Source organism: Egretta garzetta, unplaced genomic scaffold, assembly GCF_000687185.1.
Source record: "Egretta garzetta isolate BGI_Z169 unplaced genomic scaffold, ASM68718v1 scaffold9, whole genome shotgun sequence".
In the NCBI taxonomy this organism is placed as follows: Eukaryota; Metazoa; Chordata; class Aves; order Pelecaniformes; family Ardeidae; genus Egretta; species Egretta garzetta.
Genome location: NW_009260763.1, coordinates 2,428,323 through 2,446,518, shown reverse-complemented (window position 1 = coordinate 2,446,518; position 18,196 = coordinate 2,428,323). Strand labels below are relative to the sequence as shown.

Genomic DNA, 18,196 nt, shown 5'->3' with positions numbered 1-18,196 from the left:
GGTGCCTGAATATTTCTGAAAATCTCCCCATAGCATGACTGTGGGAGCTACGAGCTACTGACTGCTACTGAAAACTTGGCTTTTGCTTAGCTGTTGACATGGAAGGTAAACCCCTCCAAAAGTCTGCATTTCGGAGTGGCTGCTTGCAGCATGAGTCAGTGTGCGTTCCTCCTCCATGTCCATTACCGGACCCTGTTGTGTCCTAGATGTGGGAATTACTGATGCCATCAAAGGTTAATAGCTAAAGAAATAATTTCATTTGTAAGAACCCCCAGCTGACAAGCTGTTAATCACATCCCAGGAGAGCTTGCCAGCTTGCATTTTTGAAGATGCAAGGAAATAATATTATTGCCTGGTATTTGTTTTACAGCACTGTCTAATGAAGGTGGGCATCTTGCTATTTTTTATAGCGTCCAGATACGAAATATAGCAGTGCCTGTCTTTAAGTGTTACTCTGTTTCGGTACGCTTTTTCAGGAAGATGGCATATGTTTATTATACTCCATATACACAGAAAGCTCTGATCTTTGATTAGGTTCTTAAATTGACTCACACCTAGAGGGAAAACAAAATATTTATTTGCAAGTGAAGATAAAAAATAAAATTAAATTGAGCTTCACAGAAAGGGATGCATTTCAGGGGCTGTGAAATCAGAGCTCAAAAGGAAACATTGCATCCTAAATACTTTATTAATAATTGTAATTGCTTTAAGTGTAGCGTAACTGGGCTAGTGGTGTTTGTTGTTTTGCTTTAGGAACACATTTAATTTCTCAGTTGTCTACTAACAAACATTGCTTTCAGTGAAGTCAACACGAGAATAGCATCAGGAAGGAATCTAAAATAATACAATCCCTTTCATTGAGTGCCATGAAATGTTTATTAGCTGTTTCAGCCACTGTGTGCAAGTACATTCATCTGACTGTCACTGGGATGAAGATACACCACAGGATAGATAATAAAACTGTTTGGGTTGCTCTGTTTCCAAATTCCTCAGTAAACATTTCTTCTCTAAAACTGGAGGAATCTTCTGTGATGCACCTTCTATGATGGTACCACGATCCAAATTCAGAATATACAGTTATGAATTATTGACCATTCTTGACCATCCTGAATATTGAAATATACCTCATAAGCATACATGTGACCAATTTTCTTCAGTTAGTGTGAGATGCTGTCAAAGCAACAGCAACTATTCCGCACAGATTGCAAGAATTATATCTTCTTTTACATTCATTGTGGGTAAATAGAGCCATGATATCCTGCAAATAAAGAATTATGGTGGCAAATCCATCAGCTGAATCCTTGGCTCACAGGCATAACTATATTCCAACAATAATATAAGATGAGCTGGACTTACTTATACTCAGAAGTTACAAATAAAAAATAGCTGTAAAAGAAAGCAGATATTGGAAACAGGTTTTGGGTTTGAACAGATTTTTCAAGTTGAGGATTGCACCATTAAAATAATCCAAATAACCCTAATTCAAATCATATTCCTATTTTTGAAATCAAAAACCTTGACATGACTAAGTCTTATGCAGTACAAATTGTACATTGAAAGCAAACCTGAGAAAATTATACCAGATGATACTAGACTAGATTGTGATTCCTGTATTGACCTGGGGTATCCTTTTCTTCCTAAGTGAAAATTCATTGAATTCACTCCATTATTTGAAGAGCAAAGTACTTCTTAATGCAAAACCAGCCCACCTGAGTGGCACTGTGAAGGTCCTGACCCATCTGAAAATGAAACAGTACCAGGTTTGCTATTGCAGAGAAACTCTTCTTCACTGTTCTTGTGTTCTGCTGCCCCTAAAGGTGCTATTACCACATAAACACACAAACCAGACCTTGACAATATTCAGTTGATTGAGAAGAAGAAAAATGTCAGTGACTGTAGTGCCTAAATGCACATTTTTTTCCTAAGAAATGGCCTGACCTCATCTTATGCCAAATGGTTCATATTTTTATATAACACCTCAGAGGTCTTGAAATCCCACATTGTCCTCTAAAATACAAGTTCTTTACAATGCAGCTATTAGTAAAGCCTTTAGCAAGGGGCTTGATTTCAAAATAAATGAATTGAAGCCTGAATCTACATCCCAGTCCTAGTCCAAGATGCCAACTCAAGTGAACATTTTGAATCTTATTTTGTCAATATGAACCTTCTAAAACACAAAGATCAATTTTGCAAATACGAATCCAGTTGTCTCCAAAACTGAATCCCAAACTGATGCTTGAATAATTCAGCAACTTTAAAAAGAAACTTACTAAATATTTCCAGCTATGGAAAATCCTTATATACCATAAATATAAATCCTGTAAGCAAATTTACCACAAATGTAATATCATATATGTCTTGAGAGAATTCTTCACCATTGCACCAACGTGTTGTCCGAGGGGATTTTGTTTGAGGAAGTTAGAGGTAACAACTTTTTATTTAATCATGAAAAATTTATTGCAATGTTAACTACAAAGAGCCCACTCCTACTCCATAACCATTAAAATGCAGGAAGTCACCTGTTCAATAATGCAGAATTGTTGTGTATTAAAAATTTAAATCTATAAATATTAATAGGACACAGGTCACTCTCTCAACCAACAGAGGTAATTGTACACACCGCTATTGTTGTAAGCCTTAAGGGTTGCACATTTGTTATTATGGCATAGAGCAAAACAGACATGTTAAAAAGCCGTCATCTGATAAAGGAAATTTTGATCCTTTTTTTCGGATGAGGGATAAGGACAAGAAATCTTGTATTAATCCTGGGGTTTGTGGTTGTCTTTTGGGAAGAAAACGTTCCTATTTCAATCTAACAAGTCAACGTGCTGGAATCAGCTTTACAAAGGCATGGCATAAAGGTGTTTATGAGTAACAGCAGCCAAAGTCACCTTCTGCAGCCTTGCTCCTTTACACCACTTTGATGGTATCAAGAGGTCAGAACCATGAAACTGCTTTTCAAGGGACTGAAAAGACCAGGACAGTGTATGCCAAATGTGTCCAATACCAACAGAGAGGTGGTTGCCATGCAGGAGATGAGAAGGAAACTCCTGGGTTATCACAGTCTGGGTATGCACATCCCCAGGAAAGGGGAAGCTGAGCGGGTTGTGAGAGGGCTTTCAGTGATGCACATCAGCATAAAGCAGACCTGAAGGGCTAGAAAGCTACAGCTGGCTCCTCAGCAGCAATTCCTCTTAGATGTGTCAGCAGTTTCTGGGTGCAGGTAGCATTGGCCTTATTTCTGGCTAGAAAAAAAACAGGCTCTTCATTGTAGTAGAAGATATGTGGCCCTTTGCAGCCTGATCCAAATTCTCATCCCTTGAGCACTCTCCAGCTCAGGCAGGGTAGCTAGTTAGTTACATCCATGAGGGGTGGCCCGTGTGAAAGATATGCACGTGGCTTGACCGCAGAGAGGAGCTTGGACACCATGCATAGCACAGGTCCATCAGGGCTGTGTCTACAGAAATGTGATTCCTTCTTCACTCGCTCCTCTCCCAGTCAGCTGCACTGGAAAACCACTGGAACATGGCCATGCTGTTACACAGCCTTATTTACGTTTGCCATGCCGATGGCTGATTAACCATGGCTTACAAATGCTAGGTAATACTGCAAATTGAGGCAGAAACAGATGTCTGCGATGCACAGCAGCAGGGTGAGTTGTAGGTGCCTAGTTGTCCTCTCCAGCTCCTGGGGATGGGTCTGCTGTATTAAAAATTTAAATCTATAAATATTAATAGGACACAGGTCAGTCTCTCAACCAACAGAGATAATTGTACACACCGCTATTGTTGTAAGCCTTAAGGGTTGCACATTTGTTTTTATGGGGGGCACACCTGTGCCTGCCCGCAGTGTGCATCTCTCAGGGCACCCGCCTGGGCTGTAGGGTTGGAAACAAGGTGACAGCTGGTTTACACCATATTGTCCACTGCTGACGAATTGGTTATGCTCATTTAGAAGAAGGATTTATTGAGAAGGGTCTGGGGGCCAGGCAGGACACGTCACTGTCACAGTGTCAGATGGGAATTCATGGTATAGTTCTGAGGCCAGAGATGCTGAGAACCCCACCAGGTCCCTGTGCCCATGACTGTGCCATGGCACTTTGCTTGCAATTTTGAATTTCATTCGCTTGAGTTAACAGTGACCTCAAGCCTGTCTGTTACTTGGAGTAGGAGTACGTGAAGGTGCCTCTGAGCATACAAAGGAATGGACTGCAGAAAGGGGTCAGGATCTCATGCTCTTAGACAAACTTTCCTGGTGCCACTCTCAGAAACAGAAATAGGAATAGACAGACCACTGGTCTGTCCAAGGAGGTCATCTCTTATGCTCCTATGACTGTTTCCATCCCTGGCCTGTTCTAAGATATTCCTCCCCCAACTTTGTGAGAATACAAATGCAAAAATGGGAGCATTTTGCTGCATTCTTAAGTGGTTGCCTTATTTGGGAAACATTTCCTGGGTATCCACTATCTGTCTTTCTCAGAAAGTCCACCAACAGAATTGCCTCTAGGTGAAAACATTGGAAGGAGATAAAGGAAATGAAAGAATTAAGGCAGCTTTGCCACAGCCATAGGAAGCCTTCAGAGGACCTGAGGGCCTATCCAAATTTGGTGGTATTGTTTGGGACTGGATGCCAGCTGGGCAAGGCTACCTATCCATGTTGTGAAGGACAAGGAACATCCTGAAGACCTTGGAGAAAGAGGAAAGGCACAGCCCTGTGACATACTTGTTAAGGAAAGGTATGAGGAGGACACAGACATCCTGGAGAGAGCAATCTGTGCTCTCTGAGCCAAGGCAAACAGCACAAGCCACGAGGCAAGGACCACTGAAAAAAAGGAAGGAGTGTCAGGTATGCATGTGGGTTGTTTTTTTCTTTTACTTTTTCTTACAGGCTGTCAGTTCTTCCTCCTATCCCCCTCAGGCAGAGCAGTAAGAAACTGCAGGCCAGAGCACAGGGAATTCTCCAACACGCTACAGAGCAAGCTGATCTCACATACATTGCCTTTAGGCACAATCAGGAAAGCACATATGTTTTCACCATTTCTCAGAATGACAGTGTTGAACACCTCCCCAAACTGCTCCACAGGGTGCTTTTTCGGCCCTGCTCCTTGATGAAGCCATCAGCACCTGGGGGCAGAGGACCCACGCCATGGTCCCTCCAGGCCCTCTGAGAAATGCACCAGGCAGAGTCACCTCATCCATATTCGGCAACATTTGCTAGTACATTAGAGAGCTCATCGCCATGGTCCCTCCAGGCCCTCTGAGAAATGCATCAGGCAGAGTCACCTCATCCATATTCGGCAACGTTCACTGTCCTGAGGCTGTTTGCTAGTACACTAGAGAGCTCACGTGAGGCCTCTGAATTTCTAAGCTTTGAGAAGCGCTCTCTGATGTTTCCTCTGCTCAAATTTGCTGAACTGGTCCATTTAATAAGTTTAGGAATAACTCTAAAACAGCTGCACAGAGCTTTCTCACTGCTGTTTTCCTGGCTTGTGTCTCCTTTTAAAACTGTCTGTCTTGTTCCTTATCAGTGCCTATAACTGGTGTATTGTACAGAGCCATCTTCTCCACATCTGCTGAAAGCTCAAACTTCATTGGAAAAATAGGAGAAATGGGTGAGGGGGAAGTTTTTTATTCGTTTATTGGGGGTTTGGAGTATTTTTTTTTATTCTTACAAGGTCCAAGGCCAGTGCATGAAGAGTTAGAGAGAAACTAGCCCATAGAGGAAGAAAAGCAGAACACCAGGGCATCTCCAGGAAAGTCACCACAGATTCCTCGACCAGCTGTGCAGGTAAGCAGAATATCATGTTGACAATGAACAGTTGGATGTGACTTCCATTCACTGCAAAGCTTTCATTCCAAAGTGAGGAGCCCCTGCGTAATCCATTCATGTGCTTCAAAGCACGAAGTTAGGGCTTAATTCAATTTTAGACTAATGAAAGTCATAAATAGTTTCACGAGGCTGGTGGAATGAGGAAAATAGAAACTTGATGGAGACAACATTCAGTTAATGAAATGTTTTGAAATTAGAAACATTGGTTTGAAACTGAATGTTTGTTAGGCAATCTGAGCATGTTTAGAAAGATTGTGGTTACTTATCCGAGTCTGAAAATGAAAAGCAATTTCATAGCTGTGTGTTTGTCCTAAACTTCTTCATCTGCATTTCTAAGAGCTCTTGATACGCTACTTTGCGGAATGCTCCCTGCTTTTAACGGTGTGACAGCTCTGCAGAAGATTGATGGCTGCTATTAACATAGCAGAGAACATATAGGTCCCGTGGGTATATCTGACCGTGTTTCAGAATAGAAGCCGCAGCCAGTGCCAGATCTCTGGTCTCCTGGAATTTTGCTCCTCTTAGGATGACCGTTCTTACCCCATTGTGATATTTATGGTATTTATCCCATTACCATTTTTTGAACTCTGCAACATTGAAGCCAAGCATAGCACGTGAGTTGATCTAACTTGGACCTTGCCAGGAGGAGGAAGTCAAGATGTAGCAGTAGTTAATACTTTTTAAGTATGAGGTTAAGTAGTCTGAGGTTAGAGAGGAAAACATCAGCAAAGCACTTCTAATCAATTTGATGTAGACAAGCCAACTGTATTCATTTGTAACTAGTGCCTGTGCAATAAAATATACTAAAACAAGAACAAAACCTGTTCTTTTGTATGTTTTACTAGCCCTGGGTTCCTCCCACGGGTCCTGCAGGACTTCCCAGTTTGTTCCACTTCACTGTTCATTTTCTCTCATGCAGGTTCATACAATCTCACATAGCTGCACATGATTAACACTACTGCCATGTTCTACTTCTTTGTCATCTCTTTAATTTACTGACTTTTTGTTCTTTGATCTCCACTAATTGGATCTTCTTTTTTTCTCAATTTACAGTCTGATCTTTTAGAAACACTGAACCTGGCCACTCCAGTTCCTTGCCCTCACTTTCTTTATTACTTGTTTCCTTCCTTCTTCTCCTGCTCATGACACAATGTGTTTTTTACAGGTTAAGAAGTTCATCCTACATTTATTTTTGGACAATTATCATTAACAAATTAAACTTCACCAATCTGTGTGTCCTCACAGAAGGAGCATGGGCCTGGAAGCAAGGAGGACATGGCTTTCTGTTTATGGGTGCTGCTTTGTATGTCAGTGTCACAGATTCCCTCATCTCCAGAAAGCAGACAGGTATGTTTAGTGTTGTCTCATCTGGAGAGAGTCTGATTTGGGGAATTATTTGGGGAACCAAATTCTCTGCTAGCAAAACCAGTGGGTTTGCTCCAGGGTAAAATGTGACCTAGTCTCTGTGTGGTATTTCAGAAGTGCACATTTTTTTGCATCCTCTCTTAGTATTTCTCCTTTCAGAAGAATACTGGGGATCTAACCAATACCAGAATATCAGTGTGTTGGGGCCAGTTGATGGCTTACATGCTGAAAGTACAAAACTTGTGATGGATCCGAGGAGTTTTATTCTTTTGTCCCTTATGGGGGGTCTCTGCTTAACTGAGCTATTTTGTCTTGTAGCTAAGGACAAACAAGTTTCTTACGAGTATGCCCACACCAACATACGGCCTAACACAAATAACATTTACTAGAGATAGCAGCTCAGTCTCCAGATCTGTGTAGACTTGTCAGCAAGGGCCACACATTGTTTTGATACTTCTGTGCGGCTTTTGCTTCTGAGCTGGCGTGGTCCCTCGTCAACATCTGCCCTGTCTTTGCAGAGAAGCTAGTTAAACTATGTCTTTGGTTTAACAAGCTCCAGTTGTGTATTTCACTAGAAAGCAAAATCTTCATGAAAAAGACTGGATTTACAGTGACAAAAAGATGCAAAATGAGCACACATTATGTATTATATAGGGTTATAAATACAGAGACATTTTATTTGGAAGAAGACAAGAGAAGAATGTGTTTACGTACGCGTCCTAGATATAGAGGCATAAATGCTGAAACTTTTGCATTTGAACATGTATCACAGCAACAAAGTAGAGATTCTGTGTGAGGAACATCAGTAGGTTTACTGTATAATAGCTTTTATTTAAAATTTATCTGCAGTCTTCCATAGCATTCACAGTGATTTACAGGATTCCATTTGTATGCTTTTTACAATTTACACTATTTGCTGTAAGCACTGAAAGTTGACTGCAAACTATTAACACCTATTTATCAGAGTGTTTTGTGCAGAAGTCTTGAGACTCAGACTGTATCTAATGCTTTTAGAAGGGTTTCATAGAGACAAAAATCTGCCCTGTGTTTCAGTATTAATGAACAGAAGGAAGGAAAATAGAGTTGCTATAGTATCGATATACATAGCAGTTCCTCGAGCAACATTCAGAGTTGATTCAAACAAGGGAGAGAAGTGAATTCTTCTCTTTGTTGTTTACCATGAACAGAAGAGTCAAGTGTGTTAAGATGCAGCTACTGAAGCATAATAAGAGAGGGTGGCTGAAATTTATCCAAAAGTGGAATTTGACCAGCACTGGTGATAATACATGAGAAGGAAAGAAAGAATCCAGGTTGCCACCCATCTGGAAAGGCATTTTATTATGGTTAAATATAAAGCCCTCTGAACAATTTTGGCACTAGAAAAAGTCCCAATGAGCCAACAAGAAAAAAAAAAAAGATGTCACAGAAGAAATTGTGATGCAAAGCCTGATAAAAACAGATTTCTCATTCCCTTTAATATCTGAAACATTCCAGCCATAGATCTGTAGTGTCAGGGAGAGATGAGACTTTTCAAAAAACCATGCAGATTCCCGACTACAATTCTTTTTTAATACCTTGGGCAGAGAGAAAGTAGTCTTACATTTCAGTAAGCCAAGCATTACAATTTTGCCATGTCATTTATACAATATAGTATTTGAGTTTGTCTAAATAATACTATAAACTTATAAATTAGAGAAACTGTTACAATTAGATGGTGGATTTAGCAAGCCAGCAAATGTATACTCTTACAACAATGCTGATGATCTTCAGTCTGATAACTGGGTAGACGTTAGATCAGCAAAGAGGTATCCATGACACATTTTGTGTGTGTGTATGGGCACATGCATGCGGTCTTACATACCTTGCACTTAGTTCCTTCAAACTGTGAATTAGTTACTGTTCTCAGAGGCAGTATATCAGCTTGTCTGATGCAAGAGCTTGTCCATTATAGAAATCATCTATACTCCTCCTTTCTCAGGGGGAAATTTGGACTGTGGTGCACAATGGTACAAGACACTATATATTTTGTGCTGGCTTCTAGAACTGGCTGGGTCATACCTTAACTAAGCAGGGCACTGCTTGACCTTGAATATAGCCAGAATATAGTTTCGTATTTAACTATGTGGGACTAATTGTGCTTCCTGGGTTTACTGTAAACCACACATGTATCAGGCTAAGAGAGTTTAATTCAACCTGATGGAACACTGCCTTCATTGCTCAGCTCTTGTCTCAGCTATGCTACTTAAATTGCAGTATGGTAACTCTTAGGGTGGTCTGACAAAATATGATATAATTGTAAAAGCCTTGGTTTTCTACATGTTAACACAGAAAAATTTAATGGATAATTGCATATTAGATTTTATACCTCTGGTTCATATAGTTCTATGACTCCAGTTCAGCCACAAATACACTTAAAATTAAGTTTCTGTGTTTTATCATAGATTAAAATGTCACTGTGAACAGTTCTACTGTTGTATCAATTAGATCTTATAAATGTATTCCTGTTAGCCAATTAAATAATTCTGTTTTATAAGAGATTGCGTTAATAACAATTGGCATGCATTAATTCAAATTTTTAGGAAGGTATTACCAGGAACAAAACCCATCAGGAACATATCTTCCTGCTGTTGTCTTAATGATTCTATAATATCAATGACTTCTTATCTCAAAATTCAGGACAAAAGGGCTTGACTGAAGACATTTTAAGCTGATAGAAAGCCCAACCAATTTCAAAATGCTTAGAACTGGCCTTGCTAGTCACCACTAATATTAACATAGATTCATAGAAAATCAGAGCAGGAAAGTCCTCCATGGGGTCATTTAGATATTTAAACAGAATCAGGAGCTGTCACTGAGTTCAGTGACTACAAATCATATCTCAGAACATATAGGTCTGGGTGTTGAAAAACTACTCATTTTAAGTATGTTTTTAGTTCTTTTTTTTTTTTTTTTTTAATTCTAGAGAAACAGATATTTTCTCATTGTTCATTTTTTCCACTTCCTGGGCTACACAGGGGATGCAATGTTTTTCCAGATGCCAGGTTGTTCCAGCCAACACTATTTTTTCCCTTCTAGCTGGCTGTAATCTTTCAGGGTACCCCAGAGTCACAGCAGAGCTCTGCTTCTCAGAGCATTCTTCCCCCCGCCCCCCCAGGTTGAATCCAGCCTGTGAACGCCCTGTTTTGTTCATGTCTATGCCCATGTGAGGAGCCCTTCCACTTAACAAATGTGCTAATGAGAGAACAAAATGGAACTATGCTGGCCTGTTAAAAAATGGCAGGTTTGAGTGCTTCGTGATTCCTCTTGTTTTTTTCTGTGCAATTTCTTCAGAAAACAGAAGTTTTGTTCTTTGTTGGTTAATCTACCTTGGAGTTTAAACATACCGTAAAGCAGATTGGCTTCCAAGTGTACAGTGTCATTCATTTGTCTCCCTTTTGCCATTCCACTGACATGTTTACTTGCCTCTGAAGTATCATTGCTAGTTCTCTTGAAGATTTTTGTTAGGCTTGTATAAGTACTTTGCTTATTGCATTTCTATTCCTTGCTCCAGAGTGCATTTTCATGCCCTAGTTGCCGCTGCTGCTGCTAGACATCTGTTGCTTTGAATGTCTCTGGCTTTGCCAAATTCCACGGACCCTTTTAGGCATCGATCGGGGGGAGACTCAAGGAGTGACTGATCAAGCATTGAGACCATTCTGTAGTGTGATAGGACACCCTGTTCAGGCTTGCAGAAATGTGTGAAGATCCATATTCATACTTAACTTAAAAACTTCTGGTTGATAATCCTAAATTAAGCTGGTAAAGAGTTCCTAGTGGCACAGGAACCAGAGACTCTTCCATGGAAAAAGCTCAATTCAGGGTGCAAAAAGGGTAATGTATGGCAGTGATGCTTTCCTCTTAGGAAAATGTTTGCCCAGCATAGGTGGACATTTCTCTGCTTGTGCTGGATTTACTACTAGCTGAGAGTCCATCAGCAAGACTGTGCTGGCAGCTGCTAATTGCACAGTGGTTTCAGGTTATCAGGTTTTGATGGATAGCGCACCGAGAAGTCTCTTACACCTCATCTTCCAGTCTGACTAAAGTTTCACAGTCAAGCCCAGTTGGAATGGGGTTTTTGTCCTCCACATTAAATTCTAGAGCTCATCTGTAGAAACTTAGGATCATGTGTGATTAACTGCAGGGCTTTGATTTTGTTGGAAAGTTCTACTTTTATGTAGGACCCCCTACATGGGCAAGAAGATGTTGACTACCATTTAGTTGCTACTTCTTCTAGCATCATTAGTTGCACTTTTGCAATTTCTTCAACTTATTCTTGGTCTCAATCCACCAAATTCAGGAGTTCATTGGTACATGATGTCTGCCTTAAGAAAATGTTCAGAAAACATTACTCTCATTTTTTAAATTGTCTAAATGCTAAGTATGCATCTTTTGGTGATACCTCAGAAAAGCTACATACAAATTTCAGCCACAATAATGATCCAATGGCTGGAGCATCTCTCCTGTGAAGAAAGGCTGAGAGAGTTGGGGTTGTTCAGCCCGTAGAAGGGAAGGCTGCGGGGCCACCTTATTATGCCCTTTCAGGACTTAAAGAGAGCTTATAAGAAAGATGGGGACAGACTTCTTAGGAGGACCTGCTGCAATAGGACAAGGGGTAATGGTTTTAAAATAAAGGAGGGTAGATTCAGATTAGATATAAGGAAGAAATTTTTTGCAATGAGGGTGGTGAAACACTAGAACAGGTTTCCCAGAGAAGCTGTGGATGCCCCACACTTGGAAACATTCAAGGTCAGGTTGGACGGGGCTTTGAGTAACCTGTTTTAGTGAAAGATGTCCCTGCCCATGGCAGGGGGGTTGGATTAGATGACCTTTAAAGGTCCCTTCCAACCCAAATCATTCTAATGATTCTATGATTCTAATTTACTGTTTCAGAGTTGTATAGCATTGAAGATACAAAAGTGTATTTGGCTTGTGATAATTTTTTTGGTGTCGTCATCCAGATCTTATACATTTTTGACTCATACTACATTTGTTGACATTGCTACTAGCTTCTGAATTGTTGACTTTAGTTTCCAAATACAGTCTCATTTGAAGTATATAGTTGAATGAAAATATAAATATATACAGCTAGAGCCTGTTAACTGATCACATTGTGAACTGAAGACCAGCATGTTCAGGAAAGGATAATCAGCATTTTGCCACTGTGAAAATTTTAAGGAAAATACCTGAGTAAGCATTTAGCAGTAGAAAGATGCCACTTTCATTAGTGCATGGAGTAGAAGGATTTGGGAGGTTTGGGTTATTTTTAGAGTGGGGCAAGCTAGGTGCTCTTGGATATAATGGTTGCCTGGTAACACATCTAGGATTACAAAGTAATGGGGTCATTGATGGAGGCTTATTTCACCAATGATGCAGAAAAGAAAAAAAAAAGCAAAACCAAACCCACTCCAGCAAACTGTTGCTTGGCAAGTTTTGTTTTTCAGTGTTTTGTGAGCAATTCAGTGATGCCAAGCTTACAGAAATATATGTTGTAGAAATGCAAGACCAGAGCGGTGGCTTGTTAGTCATTGCTTTTGTTGTATCAATAAGAAAGCCAGTTTTGCCTTTGGGCTTGGATTAGATTTATTTTCATTTGCCTTGCATGTCAGTTTACAAATACACAACAAGCTTTGGATGCTCCTCTGTATGCTTTCCTGCTTTCATAAATATTTTTTGATATTTCTTTTGTAATATCTTTGGACCTAATCCTAAGAGTATAACTCAAGCTGAAAGCAAAATTTATTTAACAAGATCACTCGTGTATTCAGCTACTACCTCTCATCACTAAGAGTGGCAGAATTAGGTTCTACATAAATGTAGACTGGTGATCTTTTCTAAGCATGTGTACTTAAATCTATATTTAGGTATTCAGTTGCTGAAAAAGTATCCTAATTTGCAAAGGCACTGAGTACTTACAATGAATGTTGTTTGCCATGGGCATTTTTGTCATCAGATGCCTTGATTTAGGCAGCATTCAACAATTTTGGCATCAAAATATGCTTGAAATTGTTGGTTAGCAAATACAGCTGTCATTGCCCTATTCTTAAGACCACTTTTTTTCTCTGAACAAGTCCTACCTTTCTGCAAAAAACACTTCTCCAGCCAAACTGGGGACAGCTACATCCATCACTTTGCAGATGGTTTCTCAGAGTTCAGCCTCTTCCTTTGAAGCCTTTTAACTTTCGCCAAATCTTTTATTTCACTGTCAGGGACAAGGAACTCATCCTACATCATATCTTGTTTGTTGCTAAGTTTCTTTAAAGCTCTGGTGTAAACAGGAACCAGCAGTGATTGCTGATGAATCACACTGGCCCTTGAGTTTCTTACGCGGTAAAATTAATCTCCCTGGGTCTTGCATGTATGGACTCAGCCTGTGATATCATAGCTGTGACCTGTGTTGAAGCACAGCATAATAATCATAAAGGATCTTGTCATAGACTTAGGGGGGGGGGGGGAATTCTCAAAACCAAAAACCTTCTGGACTCTCTTCATAAGGACCAGAGGGACAGTCAAATTGGGGGGCATTACCCACTAGTGCAACTTACTCAAACAGCCAGAAGGCTCAGCCAGCAAAAGAAAGGTATTCTGTCCTAGGCACACTTCCTATAATTCTTCTGATTTTGGGGGTGGAAGGGTGTGTGTGGAGAGTGATGTTTTTGTTTTCTGATCTATCCTCTTGTTCAGTAAATGCTTGTGTCCATCTTTGGTGTTCTTTGAATCCACTGGAAGATATTTACATCATCAATAGTTTGCCACATCTGGTAGGCAGAATTTTAACATCAGATATAGAATGTAAATACAGGCTCTCATGGAAAGGGAAAGGAATAAAATAGGAGAATCACTGATACCAGCTTTTTTCTAGCACCTCAGTCCTATTTATCTTTCTTCTGTGTAGCTGGTGACCTGCGTTCTCCTTGAGAAGCAGAACCTCTTTGCACTCACCCTTTCCTCACAAAACAAACCTTGATCCCTTACACACTTCCCGTGTTATGTCATGTTTTGATCTATATGAAATTGCAGCTTTTGATGGACAGTATTTTCTCAGTATGAATAGGTAAATATGAAAGATCTACCTTCATTATCAAAATGAAGCAATTAAACCTTTGCTTCCTCCAGGTATCATCATTCCATCAGTCCAGTTTTTCTACAGTGGAAGTTTTGCATTTTGTAGTTTTGATTTCTGCTAACAAAAAGTCTTTACTTTTTAAATTGGCTTTGCTTTTTTTTTTCCCCCCAGCAGCATCCTTTAAGTTCTCATTTCTAACATTAATTTATAATTAAAATAGATAGGAGAATCTCCTCCCTACTTTCTATCTCCACTGAAAATAAAAATAAAAAAGAAGGTTTTCTCTTGAGTATTCTGACTTTTTTAATTACCCTCTCAAATTTGATTTAGGTTTTTTTTGTTGCTCAAAGTAATTTTGCTTGCCAGCAATTAGAGATAGCATGTTGTACAGCAAACTGTTCCAAACGCTGGGGGAAACCTCAGGAAAATAGTTTCCATGGTGTTTAGTCAGACCTGCATAACTGCTACTTTAGCGGAGAAAATAAGACAAGAGTACTCAAGAGCATCAAAACAGAGGGCATTTGATATTCTGGGTTTCAAACTGCCTGTTCAGCCATACCAGCCAGACCTTCCAGCTAACCTGCTGATGTGTTGTGCCACAGCACAGATGGGGTATTTTACCAAGGTGAATTTGTTCAAGATTCTTAGTCTGAAGGCCAGATTATTCTATGATTCTCTTTCCTTTCTACTTTGACAGTTATAATGAATAAAAGATGCTGAAAGCATGATTTATGAAGGGGTAGATCTACAGAACCCTCTCCTTCAAAGCCCGCCTTTCTTCTCTTAGCTCACTGAGAGCATGCAGGAGGATTTCACTGTTCCCTGAAAAAACATCCCTGAGCCTCTTTGGTGTTGCTCCAAAGCTGCGCAGGGTGACTTAGAAGTTGGAGGCTGGGTACCGCCTGTCCTGGAGCTGCAGTGCAGGGAGTCACAGGTGAAACGAGTGAAATGTGTTACAACTCCTTAAAGCTAGAAACACCATTTCTTGCTTCTGCTAACCAGGGGAACGAGGTAAAATATCTCTGCGGGGTAATCTGCCTGTGGGACAGGTTCACTTATAAAACTCTAAAAGAACTTAAGAGTTTTGTTTTTATTTGGATGAACTTGCAACCCGAACATCAAGCTGTACTCAGGCAGGGCAACCTTGTGTTTAGGAGTTCCCACAAGACAACCCAGCCCTCAGAAATGAAGTCAGCCCTCTCCTTCTCAAAAAATCAAATCTCCCAAAGAGAACGGAGTCATGTATTGCTCCTGCCTTGACCACAAGCAAAATCTGACAGATCTGGAAGCCTTCCCCACATCTGCGTGGGGCCATACGATGCCTGTGATCGCTGATTCCACCTGGGAGCTCTAAAAGCCTGCAGGTCACCTGTGGCTGTGGCTCATAGAAAGGCAAAGGCCGCATGCACCGCACCTATGGGGCAATTGAGCCAAGGGACAGGGGGTGGATAGCTCAGTCCTATTCTGTCCCGTGCTCCAGTGGGAATAAAAGAGCACGTTTTTAGTGGCTTGCAGCAAATGGCTGCTTATGGGCATGCTTGCCTCTGCCCGTTTCATCACCTTCCCCAAGCAGAGCACCTCCATCAGCACTGCCCAAGTGTTATGCAGTCCTGGCCCTCTCCGGGCTCTTCCCCGTGTAGCTGCGGTTTTAGCTATTGCATTACAGTGATTTATCAGTCCCTGTTAACTCCATCCCCTGTAGATACAGTCCTGCATTTCCCTGTCAAGCTAGGAAAAAAATCTTTAATGCGTTAAGCCAATTTCAGCCCACAAGTGCTCCATTAATTCCATCAAATCTATTTTGGTGTTATTTCTGCCATCAGTTCTGCCACATTTTGTGCCAGATCAAACCAATAAGGTAAATTATTAAGGCCTGGAGCTTACTCAGATAATATGGGCACTTTCTGAGCAGCACAGGACAAAGGTTAGCAGCAGAATGCGGCAGCGGAAAATGAAGTGCAGAAGGGATGTAGCATAAAGGTGTCACTAGTTTTCTAGCCAGTCCTAGCATTAATACACTTACTGTATTTTCCATGTCATTTACACCATCCTTTTCCCAGTTAATTTTGTAATCTGAATCTGACGACTCAGGCTGGGGAGGAGAACTGCTCTTCTGGAAAAGGGGAGGCTGTTTCAACTATTTGAGAATTAAAGTAGAAATAGAGGAAATTGGGAGAGGGAAGGCTGGGAAATTTTGTATGAGAAAAGGAATGTGCTTCATTTGACTTTCCTTGCACTATGAGCATAAAATGAACAAGATTTGGGTAAGCGGCTTTAGTTAAGAATGATCCCAAAGCTCTTCACAAATGCAGCTGAATTTCTTTTTAGCTTCATTTTCCACTGCAGAATTATATGATGCTTGGGTCAGAAAATAAGCACTAAAGGCTGGATTTGTTGCTCCTAAATTGAGGAGGTATGTGTCAAGATATTATACCATAGCAATAAAAAAGAGATTTTCAGCCACTGGTGTGCCTTTCCAGCTCATGATAATCAGGGTAGGGACCCTAACCCCACCTGCCTTTTGCAAGTTCTCTTGCATTTGATTGATTCCCCCTCATGCGAGGAATATGATCCTGACCTTTTTGCTACCTGGGGAGGGAACAAGCAAGAAGGGGTTGAGTGAAATAAATATTGAGGGTTTGTTGGGTTTTTTTTAATGGGCAAATGTGAGGATAAACTAAACTGGAGTGGATTGGAAGATATCAGTAGGTTTTAGGGAGAGAGATTAAAAAGGAAATCAGGCCTGTACGTTTCTTCACAAGTTTGTCAGCTAGTTGCACTCTCTATGGGATGCTGGCAGAGGCATGGCCAAGGGGCAAGAAATAGTGTGTATGCCAGTATTAGGAAGTTCATAGGGGACACAAGATCTACCCAAAATATACAAGATCAGCTCCGTGTAAAAGTGGCAGAGTGCAACTTTGCATGACTATCTGTGGGTCCCTGCCATGGTCCAAGTTTGGTTTCTTCACCCTCTTCACCCTCAGGGAACTTCCCAAATAGGCAGCTACTTCCTAAGCAAGTCCTAATGGAGATTCATCGTATTTTGCACTCGATGCTGCTTCTTCATGGTGCTTACTACTATATGAACAATTATTAAGTGTTCTTCAGAATGAAAAATGCTACCTTTTATATAAAAAAATTCTGATTTCCTTACAAGCCTGGATTTAATATTTATAGATCCTCCCATTGTTTTCCTTGTTTAAAATATATTCCTCCTCCTCCTCCAAAATCCATGTCAGAAGTGTGGAGGGGAGAAGCACACTTATTTGTAAGATTATGTTCCTTTTATCTTCCTCACCGCCAGTCTTCACTTGGATAAGACAAGGTAGGTTAGGAGGTCTCTGTAAAGCACAGAGTTTCAGTTCTTATCTTTCTTAGTACAGACTTTTCAGTCTCTTCCTAATCTTTCTTATTACTCCCATCTGCACCCTTAGAAAGACTATATTTTGAGATAGGCTAACCTGAGGACAGTATTCCTAGAGCAGCAGATGTATCTTGATTTATAAATGGGCTTATGTTATTTTTCTTTTTATTCTTCACACCAGCCCTTTGTAGCCTAATACTTACTTTCTGATTTTCATCTCTGTTGAGCAGTGATCCTTAGAGAGCTGTGATCTGTAATTTAGGACTGCATCCAGATTTATTGTAGCATTGAATTTCATATTGCCACCTCACTACACTGCCTATTTCCCCATGTTAGTCCTTCTAGTTTTGCCTGGGTGTGCTTGACCTATATAATTTTGTTATCTTGCTATTTATCACCCTCCCCAGAACACGGCTGTACATATATAACTGCACACACCTTATGAATATTTGCTGCACCTCAGCAGTCACTTTTTTTGACTCTTAGCCAGTTTCTACTTTATGGCAACAAATTGCCTCTCACCTTGATCCTGCTGA

General features: G+C 40.5%; 1 long non-coding RNA gene across 1 annotated transcript in view; it reads left to right on the top strand.

Annotated features, from left to right (window-relative positions):
• Positions 1–4,574: 4,574 nt before the first annotated feature.
• The window catches only part of LOC118453034, a 31,654-nt gene continuing 18,032 nt past the window's right edge, over positions 4,575–18,196 (top strand). The window contains exons 1-4 of the long non-coding RNA XR_004842923.1: positions 4,575–4,845; positions 5,675–5,787; positions 7,075–7,176; positions 15,084–15,307. This is a non-coding gene — a long non-coding RNA (uncharacterized LOC118453034). The remainder of the gene's footprint in view (positions 4,846–5,674; positions 5,788–7,074; positions 7,177–15,083; positions 15,308–18,196) is intronic.